The 26,343-nt window shown below is 47.5% G+C and overlaps 1 protein-coding gene across 7 annotated transcripts in view; it reads right to left on the reverse strand.

The window, feature by feature from the left end:
- The window catches only part of PTPRN2 (protein tyrosine phosphatase receptor type N2), an 822,826-nt gene that overhangs the window by 616,785 nt on the left and 179,698 nt on the right, over positions 1-26,343 (reverse strand). The gene's annotated exons all lie outside the window — the stretch shown is intronic.

Consider the following 26,343-nt stretch of genomic DNA (forward strand, 5'->3'; position numbering starts at 1 on the left):
AGTTTAGAATGTGTCTTTCCCACTTGTCTGTAATACTCCCCCAAACCAAGGAAAGGGGATGAGAAATTTACCGATAAAGAATGTGCATTTAAGCGCAGCTGATCATATCCCAGTGTCCTCTGTACTGCAAACACAGAGAGCGCTTCTCTCCTCTGCCCTCACCCTCTACTTCTCTTGCTGCCGCAGCAGCTGGGGTTCTCCTGGCTGCACAGGCCACAACAGCAACACAAATCCCCGATCTGGAAGGACTGAGACCTCACAGGCTTGGGTGCGGCGGCATCCTGCGGATGTCTACCAGGAGGCCCCAGAACCCACACAGCCTTCCAGAGGACTGTTACTCGACTTAATAAATGCTTTCTCCGCTGAAAGTCTCTCTCTCTCTCTCTCGTGCTACTTTCACTTCAAGGAATGTAGTATTTCACCCCTGCTCATCTCAAGTCTTGTGAGCAAAGCCAAGATGAGCAAGCACCTTCTCCAGGACTCAGGGGAAACTCCTTCCAAAAAGCACATGCACCCAGCCAAACCCACTTCTGCTACACGCCTGTAAGGTGAGTCTGGAAGATTCAACCAGGTGTGGACTGCCCCATGCCCTGCAGCCATCTACTCCCTCCCTTCTCAGTTCCAAAGCAGCATAACCATCCCAAGTGAACAAGGAGCTCCATTATGAGGAATGTTCCCCTGCCCTGCCTCTTTGACATTACAGAGCCCATAAATTGTTATTATTCCCACTACTCTGATATTCGAATCAGAGGCTTGGAAATTGAGGCACCCATGAAGGCCTTGGGGTCACAGGTTACAGGCTCAGTCCCACAAGACCACCCCCAACTTTAGACACCAGTCCCGACTCCCACGGCACCCACACTTCTGACCAAGCAGCTATAAATCAGGGGTTCCCACCACCCCCTCTGGTTCAGGGACGTGCTAGAGCAGCTCTCAGAACTCTGGGACACAGTTTACTTACTAGATGACCTGTTTATTACAGGGGGTACGCCTCAGGAACACCAGGGGGAGGAGATGCACGGGACCGGGGATGGGGGTGTGCACAGGGCTTCCGTGCCTCTCCAGGGGCACCAGCCTCCCGGCACCTCCATGTGCTCGCCACCTGGAAGCTCTCTGAACCCCGCCCTTTAGAGGTTCTTTAAGGGTTCTTATAGAGGCTCTATTGCTAGGGCATGATTGATTCCATCATTAGCTGTCGGTAATTGATTTGACCTCCAGTCCTCCTCCCCTCCTGGAGGTCGGGGTGGTGCTAGGAGTCCCAATCCTCTAATCATCCCTGGTCTTTCTGGAGACCGGCCCCCGTCCTGAAGCCATGGGGGGGGGGGGGGGGGCGCCAGCCACAGGCCATCGTATTAACATGCAAGAGATCCTCACCAGGCAGAGATTCCAAGAATCCCAGAGCCAGAACAAAGACCAAAGACACCGCAGCGCAGACTTAACATCCAGGCTCACTCTGTTTATTCATTCTGGGGTTTTCGACAAATGCATAATGACATGTGTCCACACTGATGTGTGTTGTGGGAGGGGTATGTGAGAAATTGGCACCGTCCACTGGTTTTGCCGTGAACCTAAAACTGCTCTAAACACTAAAGTCTGTTACTCAAAAGCAAAGACCAAATATATTATCTTTTTATTATACTGCATACAGATTCTACTAAACTTCTCTTTACTCTGCGTTCTCAGTGCTGAGCTCAGCCATGACAGATCTGAAGGAATGGGCTATCCCCAAGGGTGACTGGAGCCTGCAGGGAAGGGATTTTAACCCAACATGAGGAAGAAACAGCAATGATGATGGCTTCCCAAACGTAGGCCAGGCAGCCCAAGGGACACAACATTTTCAAACAGAAGATGCAGGGACACAGGGTACCTGAAGGGCAGGATCAAAGCAGGTGGTGAACAGGGACCACCAGCTAATAACTAAGGCTTTCCCCACATCCCAGTTAGTAATTCCCAAACAAGTAAAATACAACACACCCATTTTTTGTGAAGTTGTTCTTAAAATCAATACACCAATGTTAGGAAACACATGGATGAAACATCCCTGCATTTATTAACCATGCAAAGTAAAATGCCCTATGGCTATAAATTGCACCTATTTCGGATCTGAGCTCTGAAGTGCAAGTTCATTAGAAGAGAGATGTATTGTGCCTTCTGTTTGTGCTGACATCTCAATTAATTCTCTGGTCCTTGAGCAATGGGAAACATCAACCTGCGGGCATCCCCCTCACACAGATACTGAAGTACATGAGAATAATCACAGTTTGCTTCTGAATCATGAAACACCCACTCCTCTTTTTTAAGTAAATTAAAAATAATAGCATCTGTGAGAGATGATAAATAAGGAAAACACATATAAATAAAGAGATGTCGTATTCACAAATCCAATTCTGGGTTCTGGTTCCCAGATCTGGCATTTGCCATCCCCATGGCTGCTGATGGCACGTTAATAACTTGCGTTCGATACACGGTCTGTGTTTATGGACCGGGCCTCAGAGTTCCCCAGATGGAGAGAGGATGGGCTCAGTGAGAAGCAGTCCTTCCCGCTTTCCTTCCCTGCCACATCTTCTTAGTTTTCACAAATAGTGGCTACCGGAGGGAAAACAGCTAAGAATCAGAGATCGTTTTGCAAGGTTGTGAAATTCTCGCAGATATATCCAAAAAAGGAGGAGGAACAGGGTCCGTTCAGGACGGCTTCCTGTGGGCCCAGTGTTTCTCCTGCAGATGCAGGCCTCCTGCCCCTCCTTCTCGGAGGCCTCTGGTGACGGTGTTCTTCACCGTCACAGCCCCTTCCGCAAGGTGCCAGGAGCCTGAGGAACCAAGACTCTAAAAGGCTATTCAGCTTTTGGCCACTTTCCTTTCAAACCTACTTCTCCTGGTCCCCACGGGGCCTCCTTCCTCCCTGTCAGCCAGCGGCCCAAGTGTGTGAGTGCGCGTTGCCCTCCCTGCCTCCGGGGCATCCCACCTCTGGCCGACCCTGCAGCTCAGCTCGGCAGCTCCCAAGGGCAAACAGCCCCGACTCTGAGCCAGGGGTGCCCGGCAGCCCCGGAGGAGCAGGGAACGTCGACTAAGAAGTTACTCGGAGGTGGTGAGCCAGGGAGAAGTCTAGTCACGCCGATTTGCTTTATGGAAAAGAGACTAGCTTTCAAAGACAATACAAAGTGGACCCAACCTCTGGGGGGCGGGGGGCAGACATGTGGAGGGTGACAGTGGGATGGGAGACGCCTGGACCGCAGCCTGGGCCTGCCTTCCTTTCTCCACACCTGTGTGATTTGACTTAAATTACCTGGAACTGGGAGCTCGGGATCCACGGCACTAAAGACCCCGCAGCAAGCGCCCTCATCTGACAGGAGTGGCCCCTGCAGGTCCCAGAGGATGCCCCCAGGTCCCTGTGCATCCCTGCTTCCTCCTCCCCGGGGCCCCGCCCTTCTCCCCGAGGACAAGCACACACCCAAGAGCAGACGTGCCCCGGGCCTCACCACCACCCCTGCCCCTGACCTCTGGTCCACTAAAAAGGCCTCCGCCAACGTGACGCCGGGACCCCGGGACCGACGCGCGCGGTACCTGTACTAATATTCCAGCAAAACGAAGAGGAGATTGCAGAAGAGAGGAGGGAAGGCGGCTGGAAAACTGCTGGGTGTGATGCATGGTCCCCCCACTTGTCTGTGCCACCGGCTTGCGAGCCTCCTTTCGATAAACCCCATCTCCCCAGTCACAACCCCAGAGACGGTGTGTTTGAAACCATTCCAGCTACGGACTAGCTGTTCTTCCCTCTTAGAACAGCTGTAACGCAGCCGTCGTAATCTTAAAACTCAGACATAAAAGTGCCAATCACAAGGCAAATAGGGCAGAAACAAATACTTATTCCAAACGTCCCAATCCGTCCAGATAGGAAGTACCTCCACCCGACTTCACCTCCCAGCTGGTGAAAACCAGTCTTAGCAGGGCCCCCCCCCGCCCCCCCCCCCCGCAGCCCCCGCAGCACCTCCCAAGTCTGAAGGAACTCCCTCTCCTGGCAGATCCTCAAACCCATCCTTCAGCCAGTCCTGAAACCCAGGTCCCGAAACACCTCCTGGCTCTGACCTCTGAGCCAGCCTCCCTCTCCTGGGAAACTGACAGCTGGGGCCCCGTGGGAAGGTGGTCTGGCTCTGGGAAGGGCTCCCCCACAGCACGATGCCCCCAGCTCTTCCTGGAGCTTGAAATCACCATAATAGGGGATAAACATCCAACCGCTCCACGGGACAAGGTACCTTCTGACATTTTCCCACTAGGATACACACTGTTGAGGCTGATGCTGCTCTGAGCCCTGCCCTACTAATAAGGGTCCAACGGGCCGGAAGGCAGGGTGCAAACTCAGGAGCGAGGACCAGTGGAGGGTACCCACCGTTCACAGCCCCACAGGACAGGGTAGGGGGAGGAAAAGAGGCCTCTCGCTTGGGCAGTTACAGGGGCTAATGAGGGGCTGCTGCCAGGGCCCAGTCAGGTTTGGGGAGGCCTCACAGGGACAAGGCCACACCAGGTTGGTGGGCAGCAAGGGACCACACCCTAGAAGGGGAGGTTGTGTGGACACAGGGCTGACCTTTGACCAAGGGGCTTGGGCACCCCACAGGGAGGGAAGTGGGAGGCAGACACTGGAGGGGTCACTCGGGGGGAACATCTAGGGGCCACGAGCTCATCAGGGCCCATCCCAGCATCACCAAGGGCTGTGGACCAGGGAAGCTGAAGGAGGGAGGTATTTATCTATACTCCGTAAGATAAGGCCCGCCTCATCTTGGAATTAGTGGCTGAATAAAATGGGGGCAAAGCCGACTAATCTATCATCAGCTTGCATTAGGAGAGGTGGAAAGCACGGGCCCCTCCATGTGTCCAGACCTGCCCAGGGAAGGAATCGCTGCACCCAACACTATTCCTGATGAGAGAGGGGCCTCCTGCTGGTAGGTCAGGGACAGATACCCCTCAACCCGTTAGAGTCTCAGGAAGTACCCACGTGGGGATTAGATCTGCCCCAGCACCCACCCAGCAGCCGAGGTGCACCTGTCCTGCGGTCGATGTGACTCAATTCGGTAGGAAGCCATCACATCAAGATGCTACAGAAACACAGATTAATATGCTTTGAAAAACTGCAAAGATGTGAGCTGAGCCAGGGGACCTGCCGGTGCTTCCCTTACCAACCTGGGTCCTCCCATGGGCTTCCCGTGTCTCTCCTCCAGCCCAGGGACCCTGCAAAGGGGGCCTCTGCCCCCATTTCCTCTCCATGTTCCCAAGCCTCCTCATAGGCCTCTGGGACATGTCTCTCTCTCCCCACCCTGTCCCACCAGCCAGTGCAGCCCCTTTCGTGGAATTTGGGGAGTGACTTTCTCCCATTAAGTAATAGGGACACAGGGACTGCTTTCTGTGACTTCCCAGGTGTGTGGCCTTGGGCTAAACACTCAACCTGTCTCAACCTTCCGGTCTTCCCTTTGTAATAGCCCAGAAATGCCTGCCCTGCCCAGAGGGAGAGAGAAGGTCACCGGGAGGCACCCGACCATGTTACTTCTCTCTCCCCGCCCCCACCACAGGCCCCCTAGGAAAGAAGGGGAATAGTGTCCCCAAGGGGAGCCCTGGTTGTAGCCACTGATTTTGCTGGAAGGACAGAGAGGACTTAAAAACTCCCCGTAGCTTTTAGCACCTCCCCACTCTCCTCCCTCACCCTGCGGCGTCTTTCAGCCCCCAATCTTGAGTGGGAAACTTGTGCAGACATCCAGGAACCCTAAAGCCTGTGCACCCAGCAAACCACGGCTCAGCCTGGCTTCCCCAACAGAACCACCCAGGGCCGCACCGGCGAGTCCACCGCCCACACAGCAATGCAGAAACGGGTCCCAGCCGGACGGGTGACAGTTATCGCATAATTTGGGGCACTGAAGTACGTCCCTGAGGCAACACACAGGCTCCTGGCCTGGGTGCCTGTGAGGAGTTCAACGTGGGCTGTGCGTTTCTTACTCTGGTGAATTTGGGCCTTGGGCCTAAAATTCTTCAAATGTAATTTTCATCAGATAAAATTTCTTGTTTTTCAAAGCAATTCCTCATGGCTTACTGGGTGGTTCTTCCAAATGGTGTAATTACTCTAATGGTGTTCATTATAACCGAATCACCTGGTACTTGTAAAGTTGGAATTTGATGTGTAATTGCAGTAAGGAGTCAGGAAGCTGCGGCCCCTCAGGATGGAATACCGTTTACCGGCATCTCCACTCCTCCCTCCCCCTGCCCCCCCACGGAAGCCCGGCAGCCCTGGGAGTGCTCTGCCCCCCATCTCTCTCCCACCAAAACCCTTCCCCACCGTCAGCCCGTCCAGGGGCCCCGGGCCTGGCTGGCCTGCTGGGTTCCCAGCCCACTGAGTACAAATGTAGCTGCTCGAACTAAGGTATGCTGGGAACACAAGCCTCCCAAGTCCGGAGGAGCAGGTGAGGGCTTCTGGGAGGAGGAAGCACTTCAGAGGAGACCTGAAGACAAGGAGCAATGTTCCAGCAGAACCCAATCCCGAGCGCAGGATGGCAGGGAAGGCCCCGCAGGTAAAAGCACAAGTGTGTGCCCGTCACCCGCCCCCCCCGGGCCGGTGATGGACGCGGTGCTGGAAGAGCGACCCTGGGCTCTCCACCCCACCCCCAGACCCCTGTGTGAACGGAGAGGGCTCTGTGCCAAGCCTCCGTCCCACAGGGGTACTGGGACTGCCCACACGCTCCCCCAACCAAAGCAAAGGAAGGACATAAGACAGAGGCTGAGAGAACGGAGAAAGTCGGCCTACTGGGAATGCAAAGTAAACGCCAAAGCTTCCGATTCCCTAGAAAGGGCAACAAAGACTGCAGAGAACGGACAGAAATGGTGGGTGGGCAGGCTGTGGGCGGCTCTCAGCTGAGACCTCCTGAAGCAAAGCACAGTCCAGGACGGCAGCCCCGAGCAGCCGGCCCACAGACGGACCGCCATGACGGGCCCGGAGAAGCCAGGACCTGGTCATCGATGGTAGCTTCCTAAATCACGTCCCTTCTTCCAAGTCAGGCCAACCAGATCAAGCGGAACATGCTCCCCTAACCCATCACACAGGACGCGGCTCCCAGTTTGCCCCCCGTGCCTCAGCCTCGGACCAGCACCCCCATCAGGCCCACGGGGGGCCTCCCCTTTGCCACCACGAAGCATCCCCACCACACCTGCTACAGCCAGCACAAAGTGGCTTCTGCTCTCATTTGGGTGGTCTTTACTTATTTCTACTCCACCATCCAGTAGCTAAGGGAGAATTAATTCGACCCCCTCCTGTGGGATGCTGGGGCTGGTGGGAAGGTTGCAATACCGGAACATGGCCACGAGATGGCAACGTGGAGAGGCCTTTGCCCCAAACCTCAGGTAGAGCCCCTGGCACCTGGCACTGGAGATGCGGATGTGGCCCCACTCCCATGGGTCAGGAGGAATTCGCCCCTCAGTCCCCTCTCTCTGGGAGGGGGGAGGGAGACTGGGTGTGGGACCACAGGGCCCAGCCACAGGGCTATAGGTTGAAAAGAATTCAGCTCCTCTCTCTGGACCTCCACGGGGGGTGAGGGCAGGTGCCCTTCACAGGCCCTCCCAGACCACCAGACCCTCTGATGAAGGGCCCGGGAGGGGACAGTTTCTAGCTGCCCAGGTGGTTCCGGCAAGTCCAAGCTGAGCCTCATGGTAGGTGGTTCCCATCCAGACGCACTTCACACTCAGGCTGGCTGGGACCGCCAGACACTGGGACCAAACTGTCCAAGTTCTCAGTCAGAGGAGGAGGCTGAATGATGCCCCTAGACAGCCTGGGGACAGCCTAGGAACCCTGCCCACGGACAGCATGGGGACAGTCTGAGAACAGCCCAGGGACAGCCTGAGGATGCTATTCTCGGACAGCATGGGGACAGCCCGGGGATGCCTGAGAATGCTGATCCAGGACAGCATGGGGACAGCCCAGGGATGCCTGAGAATGCTGGTCCAGGGAGAGCATGGGGACAGCCCGGGGATGCCTGAGAATGCTGGTCCAGGGACAGCATGGGGACAGCCGGGGATGCCAGAGAATCCTGCTCCAGGGACAGCATGGGGACAGCCCGGGGATGCCTGAGAATGCTGATCCAGGACAGCATGCGGACAGCCCAGGGATGCCTGAGAATGCTGGTCCAGGGAGAGCATGGGGACAGCCCGGGGATGCCTGAGAATGCTGGTCCAGGGATAGCATGGGGACAGCCCGGGGATGCCAGAGAATCCTGCTCCAGGGACAGCATGGGGACAGCCTGGGGATGCCTGAGAATCCTGCTCCAGGGACAGCATGGGGACAGCCTGGGGATGCCTGAGAATCCTGCTCCAGGGACAGCATGGGGACAGCCCGGGGATGCCTGAGAATCCTGCTCCAGGGGCAGCATGGGGACAGCCTGAGAATCCTGCTCCAGGGACAGCATGGGGACAGCCCGGGGATGCCTGAGAATCCTGCTCCAGGGACAGCATGGGGACAGCCCCGGGATGCCTGAGAATCCTGCTCCAGGGGCAGCATGGGCACAGCCCCGGGATGCCTGAGAATCCTGCTCCAGGGGCAGTATGGGGACAGCCCCGTCCTGCTTCAGGACTTGTGGCAAGTCACCTAGGCCCATGGGCCTGAGGGCCCCTCATTCAAGAGACAGTCTGTTCCCTACCAGGCTGGTTCTCTCACAGGATCAAAGGCCTTTCGAGCATTTTCAAAAAAGAAGTTGTTTGAAACAAAGAAAAAAAGTATGTTGAGATAAAGGTTACAGTATATATTCTTTCAAATACAAAAAATGGTCCCAAACAGAAAGTCCTTTTAGAAATGAGCACAAAAGGCAGAAATCAGTTGCACTTCTATACACCAACAAGACAGAAGAAAGATAAATTAAGGAGTCGATCCCATTTACAATTGCACCCAAAACCATAAGATACCTAGGAATAAATCTAACCAAAGAGGCAAAGAATCTGTACTCAGAAAACTATAGAATACTCCTGAAAGAAATTGAGGAAGACACAAAGAAATGGAAAAATGTTCCATGCTCATGGATTGGAAGAACAAATATTGTGAAAATGTCAATGCTAGCTAGAGCAATCTACACATTCAATGCAATCCCTATCAAAATACCATCCACTTTTTTCAAAGAAATGGAACAAATAATCCTAAAATTTGTATGGAACCAGAAAAGACCCCGAATAGCCAGAGGAATGTTGAAAAAGAAAAGCAAAGCTGGCGGCATCACAATTCTGGACTTCCAGCTCTATTACAAAGCTGTCATCATCAAGACAGTCTGGTACTGGCACAAAAACAGACACATAGATCAATGGAACAGAATAGAGAGCCCAGAAATGGACCCTCAACTCTATGGTCAACTAATCTTTGACAAAGCAGGAAAGAATGTCCAATGGAAAAAAGACAGTCTTTTCAACAAATGGTGTTGGGAAAATTGGACAGCCACATGCAGAAGAATGAAACTGGACCATTTCCTTACACCACACACAGAAACAGACTCAAAATGGTTGAAAGACCTCAATGTGAGACAGGAGTCCATCAAAATCCTAGAGGAGAACACAGGCAGCAACCTCTTCGACCTCAGCTGCAGCAACTTCTTCCTAGAAACATCGCCAAAGGCAAGGGAAGCAAGGGCAAAAATGAACTATTGGGACTTCATCAAGATAAAAAGCTTCTGCACAGCAAAGGAAACAGTCAACAAAACCAAAAGATAACCGACAGAACGGGAGAAGATATTTGCAAATGACATATCAGATAAAGGGCTACTATCCAAAATCTATAAAGAACTTATCAAACTCAACACCCAAAGAACAAATAACCTAATCAAGAAATGCTCAGAAGACATGAACAGACATTTTTCCAAAGAAGACATCCAAATGGCCAGACACATGAAAAAGTGCTCCACATCACTCAGCATCAGGGAAATCCAAATCAAAACCTCAATGAGATACCACCTCACATCAGTCAGAATGGCTAAAATTAACAAGTCAGGAAACGACAGATGTTGGTGAGGATGCAGAGAAAGGGGACCCTCCTACACTGTTGGTGGGAATGCAAGCTGATGCAGCCACTCTGGAAAACAGTATGGAGGTTCCTCAAAAAGCTGAAAATAGAGCTACCCTCCAACCCAGCAATTGCACTACTGGGTATTTACCCCAAAAGGTACAAATGTAGGGATCTGAAGGGGTACGTGCACCCCAATACTCATAGCAGCAATGTCCACAATAGCCACACTAGGGAAAGAGCCAAGATGTCCATCAACAGATGAATGGATAAAGAAGATGTGGTGTAGGGGCGCCTGGGTGGCTCAGTCGTTAAGCGTCTGCCTTCGGCTCAGGTCATGATCCCGGTGTCCTGGGATCGAGCCCCGCATCGGGCTCCCTGCTCCACGGGAAGCCTGCTTCTCCCTCTCCCGCTCCCCCTGCTTGTGTTCCCTCTCTCGCTGTGTCTCTCTCTGTCAAATAAATAAATAAAATCTTTAAAAAAAAAAAAAAAAAAAAAAAAAAGAAGATGTGGTGTATGTGTGTGTGTATATATATATATAATGGAATATTATGCAGGCATCAAAAAAACGGTATCTTGCCATTTGCAATGACGTGGATGGAACTAGAGGGTATTATGCTAAGCGAAATAAGTCAATCAGAGAAAGACAATTATCATATGACCTCACTGATATGAGTAATTTGAGAAACAAGACAGAATCATAGGGGAAGGGAGGGAAAAATGAAACAAGACAAAACCAGAGAAGGAGACAAACCATAAGGACTTTTAAACTCAGGAAACAAACTGAGGGTTGCTGGAGTGGTGGGGGGTGGGAGGGATGGGGTGGCTGGGTGATAGACATTGGGGAGGGTATGTGCTATGGTGAGTGCTGTGAATTGTATAAGACTGATAATCACAGACCTGTACCTCTGAAACAAATAATACATTATATGTAAAAAAAAAAAAAAAAGAAGAAGAAGAAGAAGAAGAAGATAGTAGGAGGGGAAGAATGAAGGGGGTAAATCGGAGGGGCAGATGAACCATGAGAGACTATAGACTCTGAGAAACAAACTGAGGGTTTTAGAGGGGAGGGGGGTGGGACGATGGGTTAGCCTGGTGATGGGTATTAAAGAGGGCACGTTCTGCATGGAGCACTGGGTGTTATATGAAAACAATGAATCATGGAACACTACATCAAAAACTAATGATGTAATGTATGGTGACTAACATAACATAATAAAATAAAATTAAAAAAAAAAAAAAGGAATGAGCACAAAGGGATGAGGTCACTGAGAGTGGACTTTGCTGTATGCGTACGTCACCTCTTGCTCTTTTCTCCAGTGTCAGAGCCCAGGCTCGGCCATCACAGTGTGGTAAACACCAAACAACTCAGCAGCAATCCCCAAAACAAGACATTGATAACCAAAACAGCCCTCAAAGAGCTGAAGCCTCCAGAAAAGGGGAAAGTACAAGGTTCTTCAGTGGAACAGTGAGAATCTCTACCCTGAATGTCCCCTGAAGATATCGGGATTTTCAGTGGCTCTTCCATGATTCCGAAAGACCTCCTGTTAGAAGATCTTCTCCCTGATTTAAGCTGAGCCTTATACTCTCCAAACTGAGCCCTCTGCTTTTTTTCCCCTTCCCTTACTAATTCTCACACCCAGCAAGACTTAGAGAAACTCTGCCTGAGTCATGGGCCAGAGATACCTCCCCAACATTTAGAGGCAGGGGTCAGGACTCAACCTGGACCCTGCAGAAACTGATCCTACTAACAAATGCAGCTGAAACCAGCCAGCAGACGTCCTGGAACTGGATCCCCATGACTTCAGCAGGGTCAGCAGCAGGACCCGACTTCACTGCACTCACTTCAGGTCCGCCATCAGAACATGGTGCTTGGATCAAGATGGGCCCTGCAGCCCAGACGTCTCAGCCTGTCCCAGCACCTCTGCCTTCCTTCCCAGAGAAACAGCTTGTCATGTCCCAGTTTAAAACGAGGGACAAAACAGGATTCTGCCCAGAAAAGGCCCAAAATGCCACATTACTTGGGCCTCTCACATCCTAGCAGCAATTCATTGCTGGGACTCCAAGAGGTAAATTAGGGAGTGAGATAGAAAGGAATCGAGATGCTGGTCTGAGAGCCCCGAAGCATGGCTTTGGGCCTCAGTTCTGCCGCTTATGAACCGTCTCTCGGCGTCTCTGCGCCTCTGTCTGCTCACAAGCACCCCACTCTTCTCAGGGCTGTTTCATCACCCCCAAGAGAAGAAAAGCCTTTTGAGGCCTTTCAACCAAAAAGATACAAGAAACAAATAGAGAATAAAAGCATAACCATGAAATAAAAGCAACTACATATGTATAGACAAAACAGACCAAAACAAAGTGCCTTTTAAAATGCACAAATGGGATGGTATCATCTATAAGTAATGAAACACTCTGTGAATGGTGAAGTGATGTGTGCACATGATGGTAATGGGGCAGGAGGTCAGAAGGAGGTCACTCGGACACTGAATACCAAGACCAAGAAAAGCAAAAAAAAACTTAGACTTCTCTGATTTTGAGGTCGGGGGAGTTCAGACACTTCAAGGATTCTTTGGTGTGGACATTTTATACATTCCCATGGTCCTGAGGGTAGGTTGTCAAACTTACAAATATATTTGTAAATATTTAACCAGACTGGGAAAATATCAGTCATCATGCATAAGCCAACCCAAAACTCACATTACACTCAAAGTGTTCCCCAACATATCAGTCACACTGGAACAAATCCACTTTTTCAAAACAAATGTGATTGCAAAATACACCATGCCCAATACATACTAGATATTATTAACCTATCAGAAATAGAAGATGTCCCATTACTAGGTGTGTTTACCCCAAACAGCTTTACAGGGGTGGCGGCCGAGGTCTGGCAACCTACCTCCTAAGAAACCAGCTAACTGCCACCATGCTGTTCAGCTCCCAGCAAAAAGCTGGGGCCTGGTGAGTGCCCACTGGTCGGTCTATCACTAGTGCACCATCCAGGACTTCTGTTGGTAGAGGCTGATAAACATATTTGCTGGGACAACAGAGAACATATATACATTGTATTTGTTTTTTGTTACCATTGCTGTTGTCAAAGTTAACTCTTCCCTCTCATTTTAGGGTTTATTTTTCAACATTATACGGCCTATAATTTGAAAAGTCTAGATTTGTTAGTAAAACCAGCAAACCTCTTAACTCTCCACACCTTTCCTACTCCCCACAGGAAAACATTTTCAATGCATTTAATTGAACCTTTTGGTTTTCATCTCCATGTCTCTGAATGACACACTTATGTTGCTCCTTCTCAAGTTTTCAGATTTAGAAATTATCTATTGACTTCCTACACTATGGATGATGGGGACTTAACTATCACACATCAATATATACAATATATACAATTCTCTCTCTCTCTCTCTTCCTCTCTCTCTCATACACACAAACACATGTTCTCTATAGTCCCATTTAGTTTAATTACAATTTTTATCAGGTTAATATTAGACACTTACAACATTATGACTCTGTATATGCTGTTCCTAGCTAGGCCATGTAGTATACTGTGATTAGTATTCCTTTCTTCGACTCCTTTTTGTTTTTCCCAGAGTTATAAATGTCTTATTTGTTTGCTTGGTTTCCACAGTCTGGTCATTTCACGTTGTCTTCTGTGTGTGTGTGTGTGTGTGTGTGTGTGTTTGGGGGGGGCACCCATCTTTTTTCATAGGCTTTTTGAAGTGTCTGATGATCCTGGGCTGCCTACTAATATTTAATAAGGAGGCAAGAAGAGACTGGTTGGGAGCTGTGTGTGCCTGCAGAATTGTTGACAGTGTCAGTACAGGAATCACACTAAGCTATTTCATTGGGCAAACTTTGATCCTTGTTTCCATTTCCTGGAAGCAGAATAAGAAATTACCACACCGGGGAAGGGAGACAAGAAAGGTCAGCCTTCTAATAATGAATGTGCTGTCAAGCCAGCTATCGCTGTAGGTGCCTGGAGCATGATTACGCCATGGAGAAACTGCAGGCACCAAAATGACCACACGCGTCAGAATCACCCCACCTGGGGGTAATTGTGCATCCCTTTATACCCCAATTAGCCTTCCTTGGCCATCAGTTGGAGCTCCTGTGGCAAGAGGGGCGGGAAGTGAGGCAGGAGTCCTCCAGAACTTTTAGTCCCACCAGGGGGCAATATCAAAGGATCACAATGAGGGAAAGATATAGTGGGGGGAGGGGGCATGCCCGAAGGGATGGGGTTGGGGCATCAGTACCTGCCAGACAAGCATCCAAACTATCTGTGATATTAAAAGCCCACTTTGATTGTAACACATCTGATTAAAAATAAAAACACATCTGCACTCCACCTGTACTGCCCTTCATATCAGGTGGTTAAGTAGAGTAAGTAAATCCCCCCCTTTTTTTTTAAGATTCTATTTATTTATTTATTTGACAGAGAGAGAGACAGCGAGAGAGGGAACACAAGCAGGGGGAGTGGGAGAGGGAGAAGCAGGCTTCCCGCTGAGCAGGGAGCCCGATGCGGGACTCGATCCCAGGACCCCGGGATCATGACCTGAGCCGAAGGCAGACGCTCAACGACTGAGCCACCCAGGCACGCCCCCTTTTTCATGTGATAGATGTTTTCATGTAAATACTCCACAAAACAAAGGGCCAGATAGGAAAACATTCTAAAAATATATCTGTTGCTGTGATAGCTGAAACTTAACCTTTAGACATTCTACTTAACAAACAGTCCCCCCAAATTGCATGAATTTTGCCCAAAGGAAAAAAAAAGTGATCAATATTTCTCCTGAAGCCAATATCTTGATCACCTTTGGACCAAGTCATCACATTTTTAACAGGAGCATGAACCTGTACACTGCTTTATATGGACAGAACAGGCATTTGTAAACAACATTCATGTTTTCCTATTATTTCCACACTTCGGGTTTGTGCAGATTTTTAGTTTTGTTTTTATTCTGGTGTATTGCTGTATGTTTATCAGACATACAGCTCCTCAAAAACCTCAGAGAAAAATTTCTTTATATCACAACAAAATAACAACCATAAAAATCAATGGGATCACTTTATGATCACTCAAGTCAATTTCTCTGAGATTCAAAGCCATCTTGACATAATGTTCCATGGGTCAAGTCAATGCAAATCTAATAAAAACAACAAAACTACATTAACCTCTGGTCTCTGGTTTCAATTAAGACCAAATTGAAGAATGATTGGAAGTCACTGTCCTTGCAAGCTCCCAGCCTCCCACCATGGGCAGCATCTCTCCTGCAGCTGAGACACACCTTATGAGCCACAAGACTCGGTGGCAATCCCTCCAGCCACAAACACAGGCAGGATGCATTTGCTCACTAGCCCTGCATTGTCCCACAAGGTTCACACCACAAAGTGTCCTTTACACAAAGGTACCATCTGTTCCACACCTGCCACACCAGCCAGGGCAGGTCTCCCAGTGGTGGTCCTGGCTCTGGGTGAGCACTTCAAACACCAATCAATTACCCCCACTCCAATAGCTCCCCTCCCCCAGATCCTGGAAAAATACCCTGATTTAGGATATTCTCCCTTTGAGTAAAACCTGAGCAGGCAGTACACTTGGATTCCCCCCAGCTTGCACTTGGATCCTGCAGCAGCCTGCTGGCCTGCAGGCCCATCATTATGTGGAGTGGCCTTTGTATATGCTGCAAGGTAGGGAATAAAAAGAGAAAGCCGGAAACCTTCCATGAGGAAGGTGGGGACAGTCAGGAACCAGGATCAGTGTTGCAGTTGGCAGCAATGATCCCACGTGGCCTGGAACTCGTAAGGTTCTGACAGCTCTTCCAAAGCACAACCCCGACAGGCAGAGCCAAGCTCCAGCCCCGTGAGGCACAGGAAGGCGTGGACAGGGGACTTCAGTCCTCTTTTGTTGTTTCATCTCTGCTGCTTCCCATCCCTCTGGTGGTGAGAAGTCTTTCATCAACTGGAGCTCCTTTCCTGCTCTGCTACCGCAAGGGAAGCATCTGGACCCTCAGGGAGCAGAGACTGAAGGCAGCGACTAGGAGGGGGCTCGCATGGAGGCAGGTCAGGGCCCAGGGCTGTCCCCAGGGTACACGTGACACTCGGGGTCCCTGGCACGCCATGTCACAGTTATGACTGCATTCTTCTAAAGAGCCACTGTAGTTTAATAATGAAGAATAAGTTCTTATGGAAAAATTCGTGTTTAGCAAAACACCTTTATATATTTTAATGGAGAAAACTATCTGTAAGACATGGCTCAAAGTGGCAGCTGAGAGGCAGATGGTGAGAATGTACAGTGCTTGTACTTATGGAATGGACAGGGATTCTGCTGTGTGGGGGAAGGGTACGTGTGGAGTGGAGGGGCTGTGCACAGCCCAGGAGCCGGCGGGCACCCCTGACGCAAGGATGGATCCAGGACTGAAGAACTAGGATAGAAACACATCTTGTAGCATGCTCATATCAATGCACAGCTTCCGTAAAGTCAGAGATACTTGGGGAAGAAGGATCTGGTTGGTGCCCAGGAGGGCCTGGGGAAGGCACAGCACACAAGGCTAACAGACAAGGGATGGAGAGTAAGGCACGTCGGCACTCACTCTAACAGCAGTGATTGCAGGACCTCAGAAGAACCCGAGTCCCAGCTGTGGAGAGCATCACGACTGCACTTACGTCCTGCAGAACTCAGCTACCAGGAGGCCGCAGGGCCCAGACACCAGGGGCTGGCCTGGGTTTTTCGCACCCAGGAGGCCTATACCTCAGTGCCAACCGAAGTAAAAGCCTCTGTGCATATCTGTTCAGGTGGGAAGGTGCACCCCACAGACCAGACAGCTGCCCCAGAGTGTTAACTGGACTCCTGGCAGCGGATGCGCTCATGCTGCCAGGTCTGTGCGGATGCACCCCACACCCTCCGTTCTGGCGAGTTTGCATCTGTACTGAATTTAATTAGAATCTAAAGGACACTGTGGCGTACGAACCCACCACGCAGACAGCGCTCGATGTCACGGCACCACTGCAACCCCAGCAGCTTACGTGATAGGGACTCAGGAAATATTTGCAGGATTGAATTAAATCCTTCCCCCAAATTCACAGGATTACACCATGAATCTCCTGAGGCTAACTGGCTTGTGGTCTTGGGTGCATCACTGCAACTCCCTTCCAGGAAAGGAAAGGCTTCACTGGAGATCAGTTGTCGCCCCTGCAGTTCCCACACCCCGTTTTATGACCTGCATGGCATGGACTAGAGGTGTCCAGTCTGGTCTAAGGCTGCCCTGGATGAAGGGATGGACAGGCACAGAGACCATCTGGCCACAGCAAACAAGTGTTTGATGAAGGAGACGCGTGGGGCAAGGAAGCAACGGGTCAGAGAGCAAGCAGCTCCTTCCAGGCATCTCCAAAGCACAGTAGATGATGGAGGGGATGTGAATGAAAAGGGGAGACCAGAAGAGAAGGAGCACGAGTGACCGCCAGAGGGCCAGCCGACATGCACTGGCTGGCTGGGAGGCATGATCTGATCCACTGCAGACATGGGCTCCCTAGGAGCCTGGCCCCACCTGGGGCCCACAGTACCCGAGGGGACATCACTCCGATTACGAGGGCTCAATGCAGAGGAACAAATATACCTTTGACCTCAGGAGAAAAGCAGTGAATTCCTCCCATGTTAAAACAAGACCAAGTAAACTCCTTGCTAAAGTGGGTGCCTATAAATTAGGTCCGTTCACAGCCGTGGGAACAAAGCCTGTGCCCCTTCCACTCCTTCTAGGACCAAGAGAGGCAGAGGGAAGAGGAGGGGAAGGGGGAAGTGTCCGTACTTCCTGCCACACCTGCTTCCCTCCCCCTGACCCACCCAGACACGGGAGGGAACCAAGGAACCGGCACTCCACCGGGCAGCAAAGCAGCCTGCATGTCTGCTGCCCGCCCCCGCACCCTCCTGCCACGCAGCCCGGCACCCTCCACCCCAGCCCCACCTGTCTCCTTCAGGGCATCTGCAGTGTTCCCATACAGTGGCCACCCCAAAACACATGTGGGAGGGAGACCCAACAGAGCAGATGTGGAAGCTGGTGGATGAATGGCTGAGCAGAGTGTGAAGAAGCTTCTGTGCACCGTGGCCGGAGTTCTGGGGTGTGCTTAGAACCAAATACTGCGACGGGACAGCCGGAGTCCTGGGAGCAGGCTGCCACTCGGTGCACCTGTCCCCACCACAGGCACTGGAACCTAAACTGCCGGCAACTGTTCCAGGGCACACAGAACCAGCAGGATCGGACAGGGTGGTGTGCAATTTGCAGGCCAGACAGAAGCCTGGGAAGCTTCAGGGTGCAGACACATTGCACAAAAATCAGTGATCACCTGGCCCCCCAGCAGCTCCCTGCCTCCCATGTTCATGAGTCTACAAGTTGTCTCTATCCCTGGGGCTTGGGGTAACCACCCATCTTGACTTCTGGGCCCTCCCCGCTGCAGGGCCCTCCATCATCATAGAAACCGGCCATACAGAGCTCCCTCGATCTCCACACGTGAGGACAGCACCCCAGAGGGTGGCTGTAGACCAGAGCTGCACCCAGACAGCTCAAGCCACCCTGAGCTACTCATTGCATATCTCCACACTGAGCGAGGCTTCACACACAGCCCGGCCTTCCTGCACCTGTCCAGCCCTGCAGTTGGCTTGGAAGGCGGCCATCCCTCAACAGCAGTAGCAGGTTTGCAAGACCAGAGGTAATCTGCCAACTGGGGGTAGACTTCTGAGGACAGTGGAAAATGAGCACAGGAAATGCAGAACATTCAAGATGACACCTGGAGTCACAGGGCCTGGCAGGGGACACACTCAGTGGGGCCAGGTGACCCCAGGCCAATCATGCAGGCTCCCAAGGCCCTGCCTGTGCCAGGCTGGGTACCTGAGGCTGGGCCAGCTTCCCCTGATGTTCTTTATGATCCAGGCTTTCAAGCATTTATGACCTGCTGAAAGACTTAGGTGTCCAGAGAAACCTCAGTTAGCTGAGGGTGAGTGCTCGGTGGGCCCACGCAGCTGTCCCAAACCACCACAGAAGTTAAGAGCGGGGGCTTCTGCTCACACTTTCCTACTGCTAGCTCCTGTCCACAGGAAGGCTCCACGCGTGTGCGGGAGTAGTGCATGTGCATGTGTGTGCAAGCTCATTCCCTTTTGCCCAGAGATAACTGGAACCGGGGCCACACGCAGGCCTCATGCAATCACTGAAGATCTGTCTTATTAATTCCATTTTACCAATGAGGAGGCAAGGCACACCGGCTCTTCACTTTAAGGCTCCTCACGACCTTCAAATAAATTGTCACAAGCTCTAAGTACAAGGCTTTACCCTCTCGCAAGAGAGGGACAACATGTGCGGGGGGCGATAACTGATAGGGCACTCCTTATCAGGCATGTCCAGTTGGATCAATGCGGTCATTAGGACTCAGTAGACTGTCTCATTCATGCTCTCCCTTCCCCTCGCTCTTCATACATTTTTGCTCATGAATGACAAGCCACTCAAGACTATTTAAGACCATTTTACCTACGATTCTTCTATCAGATTAACCAAATAAATCAATCCCTCCCTAATGGCTTTGTTGCCTTTGCAATTCCTCAAAATCCATTCTTAAAACCTGAGTATCTCAGTACCTTATAATGGCATCATTGATTTTGTTTTTCTTTCTTTTGTTGTGGTATAATACCCATAACATAAAATTTACCACCTTAGCCACTTTTAAGTGTACAGTTCACTCGTATTAAACATGCTCACACTGGGCAACCATCGCCACCAGCCATCCCCATAACTCTTCTCAGCCTCATAAACTGAAACACTACACCTATTAAATACTAACTCCCCGTTCTCCCCCTGACCCAAGCCCTAGCAATGCCATTCTACTTTCTGTCTTTACAACTTTGACTTCTCTAGGTATCTCATAGAAGCGAAATCATACAGTATTTGTTTTTTTCTGACTGGCTTATTTCACTGAGCATAATGTCAAGGTTTATTCATGTTGTAGCAGGTCTCAGGATTTCATTCCTTTTTAAGACTAAAAAACATTCTATTGTATGGGTAGACCACATTTGACTTATCCATTCATCTGTCAATGGACACTTGGGTTGCTTCCACATTTCAGCTACTGTGAATAATGCTGCCGTAAACATAGAGGTACAAGTATTTCTTCAAGACTCTGCTTTCAGTTCTCTGGAGTATGTACCCAGAAGCGAAATTGCTGGGTCATATGGTAATTCTAGGTCTAACTTTTTGAGGAAGGTCCATACTATTTTCCACAGCAGCTGCACCACTATACGTTCCCCCCAACAGTGCACAAGGGGTCCAGTGTGCCAACACTTGTTTCCTGTTTCTTTGAGAGTAGCCACCCTAATGGGTGTGATGTGGTATCTCAATGCAGTTTTGATTAGCATTTTCTAATAATTAGTGGTGTTGAGTTATCTTTGCATGTGCTTCTTGGCCTTTCGTCTATCTTCTTTATAGAAACGTGTATTCAAGTCCTTTACCCACTTTTGAATTGGGTTGTTGTGTTGTTGTTGTTGTTGTTGTTGTTGAGTTCTAGGAGTTTTTTATATATTCTGGATATTAACCCCTCATCATCTAGGGTTTTCAAATATTTTCTCCCATTCTGCAGGTTGCCTTTTTTATACTCTGTGGATAGTGTCTTTTAATGCATAATTTTTGAAAATTTTCATGAAGCATAATTTGTCTATTTTTTCTTTTGTTACCTGTGCCTTTGGGGTCCTATCCAAGAAATCACTGCCAAATCCCATGTCATGGAGATTCTGTCCTGCATTTCTTCCAAGAGTTTCATTGTTATAGGCTTTACATTTAGGTCTTAGATCCATTCGGAATTAATTTTTGTATGTGGGGTTAAGCAAGGGTTCCAGCTTCAGTCTTTTGCATGTGGATATTTCGTCTTCAGATTTCATTTGTTGAAAAGACTGTCCTTTCCCTCAATGAATGTTCTTGGCACCCTTGTCAAAAATTATTTGACACTACATATGAGGGTTTATTTTGGGGCTCCTTATTCTGTTCCATTGGTCTATATTATATGTCTATCTTTATGCCAATATTACAACTGTTTTGATTACCGCAAACTTTTGAAATCAGCCAGTAGGAGTCCTCAAATTTTAGTCCTTTTTTTCAAGATTGTTTAGCTATTCAGAGTACATTGAGATTTCATATTAATTTTAGGTTAAATGTTTCTATATCTGCAAAAAATGTCATTGGGATTTTGATAGAAATTACACTGAATCTGTATATCCCTTTGGGTAACTGACATTTTAACAGTATTGTCTCCAATTCATGAACATGAGATATATTTTCATTTATTTGTCTCCTTTAATTTCTTTCAGCAATGTTTTCTGGTTTTCATTGTACAAGTCTTCACCTCCTTGATTCAGTTAATTCCTAAGTATTTTATTCTTTCTGATGCTATTGTAAATGGAATTGCTTTTTAAATTTCCTTTTCAGATTGTTGTTCATTGCTTATGTATAGAAATGAAACTAACTTTTGTGTGGTTTTGTATCCTGCTACTTTGCTGAATTCATTTATTAGATCTAACAGCCTTTTTTTTTTTTTTTTAAGAGTCTTTAGGACTTGCTACATATAAGATCATATCATCAGCAAACAGATAATTTTACTTCTTTTATTTCTCTTTCTTGCTTAACTGCTTTAGTACTATAGTGGATAGAAGTGATAAAAGTAGGCATCCTTGCCTTGCTCCTGATCTTAAAGGAAAAGCTTTCAGACTTTCACCATTGAGTATTATGTTCACTGTGGATTTTTCTCTATGGCTTATATTATTATGTAGAGGTAGATGACTTTGAACAACATGGGGGTTAGGGCACCAACTCCCCACACGATTGAAAATCCGAGTAAAACTACTGACTCACCCAAAAACTTTACTAATAGCCCACTGTTGACCAGAAGAAGCCTTACTGATAACATAAACAATTGACACATATTTTGTATGTTACATTATACACTGTATTCTTACAATAAAGTAAGCTAGAGAAAAGAAAATGTTATTAAGAAAATCATAAGAGAAAATACGTTTTCAGTACTATACTGTATTTGTCCAAAATATCTGCATATAAGTGGACCCAGGCAGTTCAAACCTGTGTTGTTCAAGGGTCAACTGTATTTTGTTGAGTGTTTTTATCATGAAATGTTGAATTTTGTCAAATGCTTTTTCTGCATCAACTGAGATGACCATGTGATTTTTTTTTCCTTCATTCTGTTGATGTGGTGGAATACACTGATCGAGTTTCCTATGTTGAATCATCCTTGCCTTCCAGGAATAAATCCCGGTAAATGCTGTAGAATTCAGTTTGCCAGCATTTTGTTGAGAATTTTTGCATAAAGGTTCATAAGGGATACTGGTTTATAGCTTTCTTTCTCTGTAGTATCTTTGGCTCTGGTATTAGGAGTATGATGGCCTCACAGAAAGAGTAAGTTAGGAAGTATTCCCTCCTCTTCAATTTTTTTTGGAAAAGTTTGAGAAGGACTGGCATTAGTGTTTCTTTAAATGCTTGGTAGACTTCACCACTGAAGCTGTCAGGTCCAGGGCTTTTCTATATTGGGAGATTTTTGACTACTGATTCAACCTCCTTACTACTTAAAAGTCTATTCAGATTTTCTATTTCTTTGAGATTTAGTCTTGGTAGGTTTTGTGTTTGTAGGAATTTGTCCATTTCATCTAGGTTATCCAATATCTTGGCATATAATTGCTCATAGTACTGTCTTGATCCTTTTCATTTCTGTAGAATCACAAACCCACTTTCATTTCTGACTTTGGTAATTTGAGTCTTCTCTCTTTTTTCTTAGTCCATCTGGCTAAAGGTTCATCAATTTTGTTGATCTTTTTAAAGAATAAACTTTTGATTTCACTGATCTTCTCCACTGTTTTTCTATTCTGTTTCACTTACCTCTGTTCTAATCTTTGCTATTTCCTTCTTTCTGCTAGCTTTAAGTTTAGTTTGTTCTCCTTTTTCTAGTTCCCTAAGTTATAAAGTTAGGTTGTTGATTTGGGATCTTTCTTGTTTTTTAATGTAACAATTTATAGCTATAAATTTCCCCCTTAGCACTACTTTCACTGTGTCCCATAAGTTTTGGTAAGTTGTGGTTTTGTTTTCATTCCTCTCTAAGTATTTTCTAATTTCCCTTGTGATTTCCTCTTTGATCCATTGGTTGTTTAAAAATGTATTGCTTAATTTCCATAATATTGTCAATTTTCCAGTTTTTGTTATTGATTGGCTTCATCCTCTTGTGGTTCGAGAAGATACTTTGTATAATCCCTATCTTTTAAAATCTATTGAGACTTGGGGCGCCTGGGTGGCTCAGTTGGTTAAGCAGCTGCCTTCAGCTCATGTCATGATCCCGGGGTCCTGGGACTGAGCCCCACATCAGGCTCCCTGCTCAGCGGGGAGCCTGCTTCTCCCTCTCCCTCTGCCTACTTGTGTTCTCTCTCTGTCAAATAAATAAATAAAATCTTTAAAAAATAAAATAAAATCTGTTGAGACTTAACTTGTGGTCTAACATATGGTCTATCCTGGAAAATGTCCCATATACACTTAAGAAGAAATTGTATGTGGCTGTTGAGTGGAGTGTTCTATGAATGTCTATCAGATCTAGTTGGTTTATAGTGTGTTTAAGTCCTCTGTTTCCTTATTTATCTTCTGTCTGTTTGTTCAACCCATTACTGTGAGTGGGGTATTGAAGTCTCTAACAATTATTGCTGAACTGTTTCTCCTTCAATCCTGTCAGCCTTTGCTTCATATATTTTGATGGTCTGTCATTAGGTGCGTGTTTATAATTGTTGTATCTTCTTGCTTTATTGAACCTTTTATTAATATACAATGTCCTTCCTTGTCTCTTATAAACTTTTTTATTTAAAGCCTAATTTTTCTGAAATTAACATAGGCACCCTTGCTCTTTTTGTTTACTACATGCATGGAATATCATTTTGCACCCTTTCTCTTTCAACTTGTTTGTGTCTTTGGATTCAAGTGAGTCTCTTGTAGACACCATATAGATGGATCATGTTTTATCCATTCTGCCATTCTCTGTCTTTTGATAGGAGAGTTTAATACATTTACATTTAAAGCAATTACTGATAAGGAGGGACTTCCTTCTGTCATTATGCTATTTGTCTTTTATGTGACCTATAGCTTTTTTGTCCCTCATTTCTCACATTCCTGTCTTCTTTTGAATTTAGTTGATTTTTTTATAGTGAAATACTTAAATTTCTTCTTAATTTCCTTTTGTGTATATTCTATAGCTAGCTTCTTTGTGGTACCATGGAGATTACATTTAACATCCTAAAATTATAGCATTCTAATCTGAATTTATAGTAGCTTAACTTCAACAGCCTTTGTCCCTTTCTGTCTTCTACTGGGATTCCCACAATGGGTATGTTGGTCTGCTTAATGGTATCCTACATATCCCTTAGGCTCTGTTCACTCATTGTCAAGTGTTTTTCCTTCTGTTCCTCAGATTCAATAATTTTCATTGTCCTGTCTTCAGGCTCACTGAGTCTTTCTTCTGCCTGCTCAGATCTGCCTTTGAATCCCTACAGTAAAATTTTTGTTGCAGTTATTGTACTTTTCAGCTCCAGAATTTGTTTTCATGTTTTCTATCTCTTTAATGAAAGTTCCATTTTGTTTACACATCATTTTCCTGACTTTTTTCCTCATCTTCCTTTAATTCTTTAAACATCTTTAATTAAGACAGTTGCTTTAAATTCTTTATCTAATAGATCTATCATTGGGACTTTTTCAGGGACAGTTTCTGTTGAATTATCTTTTTTCCTTTGAATGGGCCATACTCTCCTGTTTCTTTGTATGTCTTGTGATTTTTGTTGTTGTTGTTATTGATATTGTTGTTGTTGCTGTTGTTGAACACTGGACATATGAATCTAATAATGTGGTAATTCTGGAAATCATGTCCTCCTTCCCATGATTTGCTGGGTTTTGTTATTTGTTGTTGTTGTTGTTGTTGTTATAGTTTTTGGGGTTTTTATTGCGGTAGACTGTCTCTGTGCCAAGGATCAGCCTGAGGTATAATATATTTTCCCCATATGTGTAGTTGTTTCTGAATGTTCTAGTCTTTAATACCTGTCTCCCAAAAGGTCAAAAGTGACAAATGAAGGGAGTAACGGTGGGGTACTGGCCCTTTAAATCCATGTAAGTCACTTGAGCCAGAGGGGGAGGGACTTAGAACAACAGAGGGAGGTGCAACAGCAATGGCCACCAACCTCTTTGTCTGTATAATTGTGATCAGAAGGAGCAATCAGTCATTAGAACACAGATCCCCAGTACTTGAAAGGGTCCTTTTTATGCACCCTGGTTTGCACAACCCATGTGCAAATGTTTCCAGAACATGCTCACACCTGCCTACCGGGGGACTGAAGGTGGGAGACAGGTAGCTGCTCCTGGGCTAAACTGAAATTTAGCTGAAACTGACCAAAATTAATCCTAATTTACTCTCCAAGCCTTCCCCTAGAAGTTCAAGGCTTCAATAGACTCCAGAGTTCCGAAGCAGTTACTCAGACAGATTCTTACCAGTGCAGCTGCTGTCCAGGTGGGAGACAGCTTCCTGGTGCTTCCTTCTCTGTCATCTTCCTAGAATCCTCCTGTCTGTTTTTTGGAAAACTTATCCTCTCAACTGAAACTTGGACTTCTCCAAGGATTCTCGGACTTGAGTTACTACTAAATAGCCCCAGACAATTTTTGCATGTAATTAGAGATTATGTGATTTAGTCTTTTGTGGACAGATATTAGTGATTCCCAGTCACTCTCATAATAACTATAATCTCCCTTTACTTGGCCTGAACTACCACTCCCTCTGCGTGACTATGAGGGCCAACAGAGAATAACAACGGGCCTGAACTTCCCAGGTACTGGTGTCTCTGCGATGACATTTTGCAAATAGGGCTGTTGGAAAATTAGTTGGAATTTTCACATCTTGTAATTGCAGATATAATTATGGTACCGGGTCCTTCCTGAGATAATAATTAATTATCCTTCACAAGAGAACTAAAATAGGGTCCTCAGGTGCCTGCCAGCCATTAGCCCATCTCCTATGACACCCCTTACTACCTCATGGCCAAATTCAGGTTGGCTGAAAAACTGTGCAAAACAAAAGATAAAATTCCATTCTAAGGCTTCATGCACAGTGGCCTGATGATCTAGCCTCCACCTGACAGGTCAGCCAGCTGCGCGGTGGCTGTGTCTCAGACTGTGCGTAGGTACAGCACACCAGACTTCCCAGCCTTCCTCCTCTAAGTTTCAAGTTATTGAGCAAGAGTATGATTCAGAGTGCAGGTTGTTTATCCACCTCCAAATTCCCTT

The sequence above is a fragment of the Halichoerus grypus genome, chromosome 12 (genome assembly GCF_964656455.1).
Source record: "Halichoerus grypus chromosome 12, mHalGry1.hap1.1, whole genome shotgun sequence".
Lineage (NCBI taxonomy): Eukaryota > Metazoa > Chordata > Mammalia > Carnivora > Phocidae > Halichoerus > Halichoerus grypus.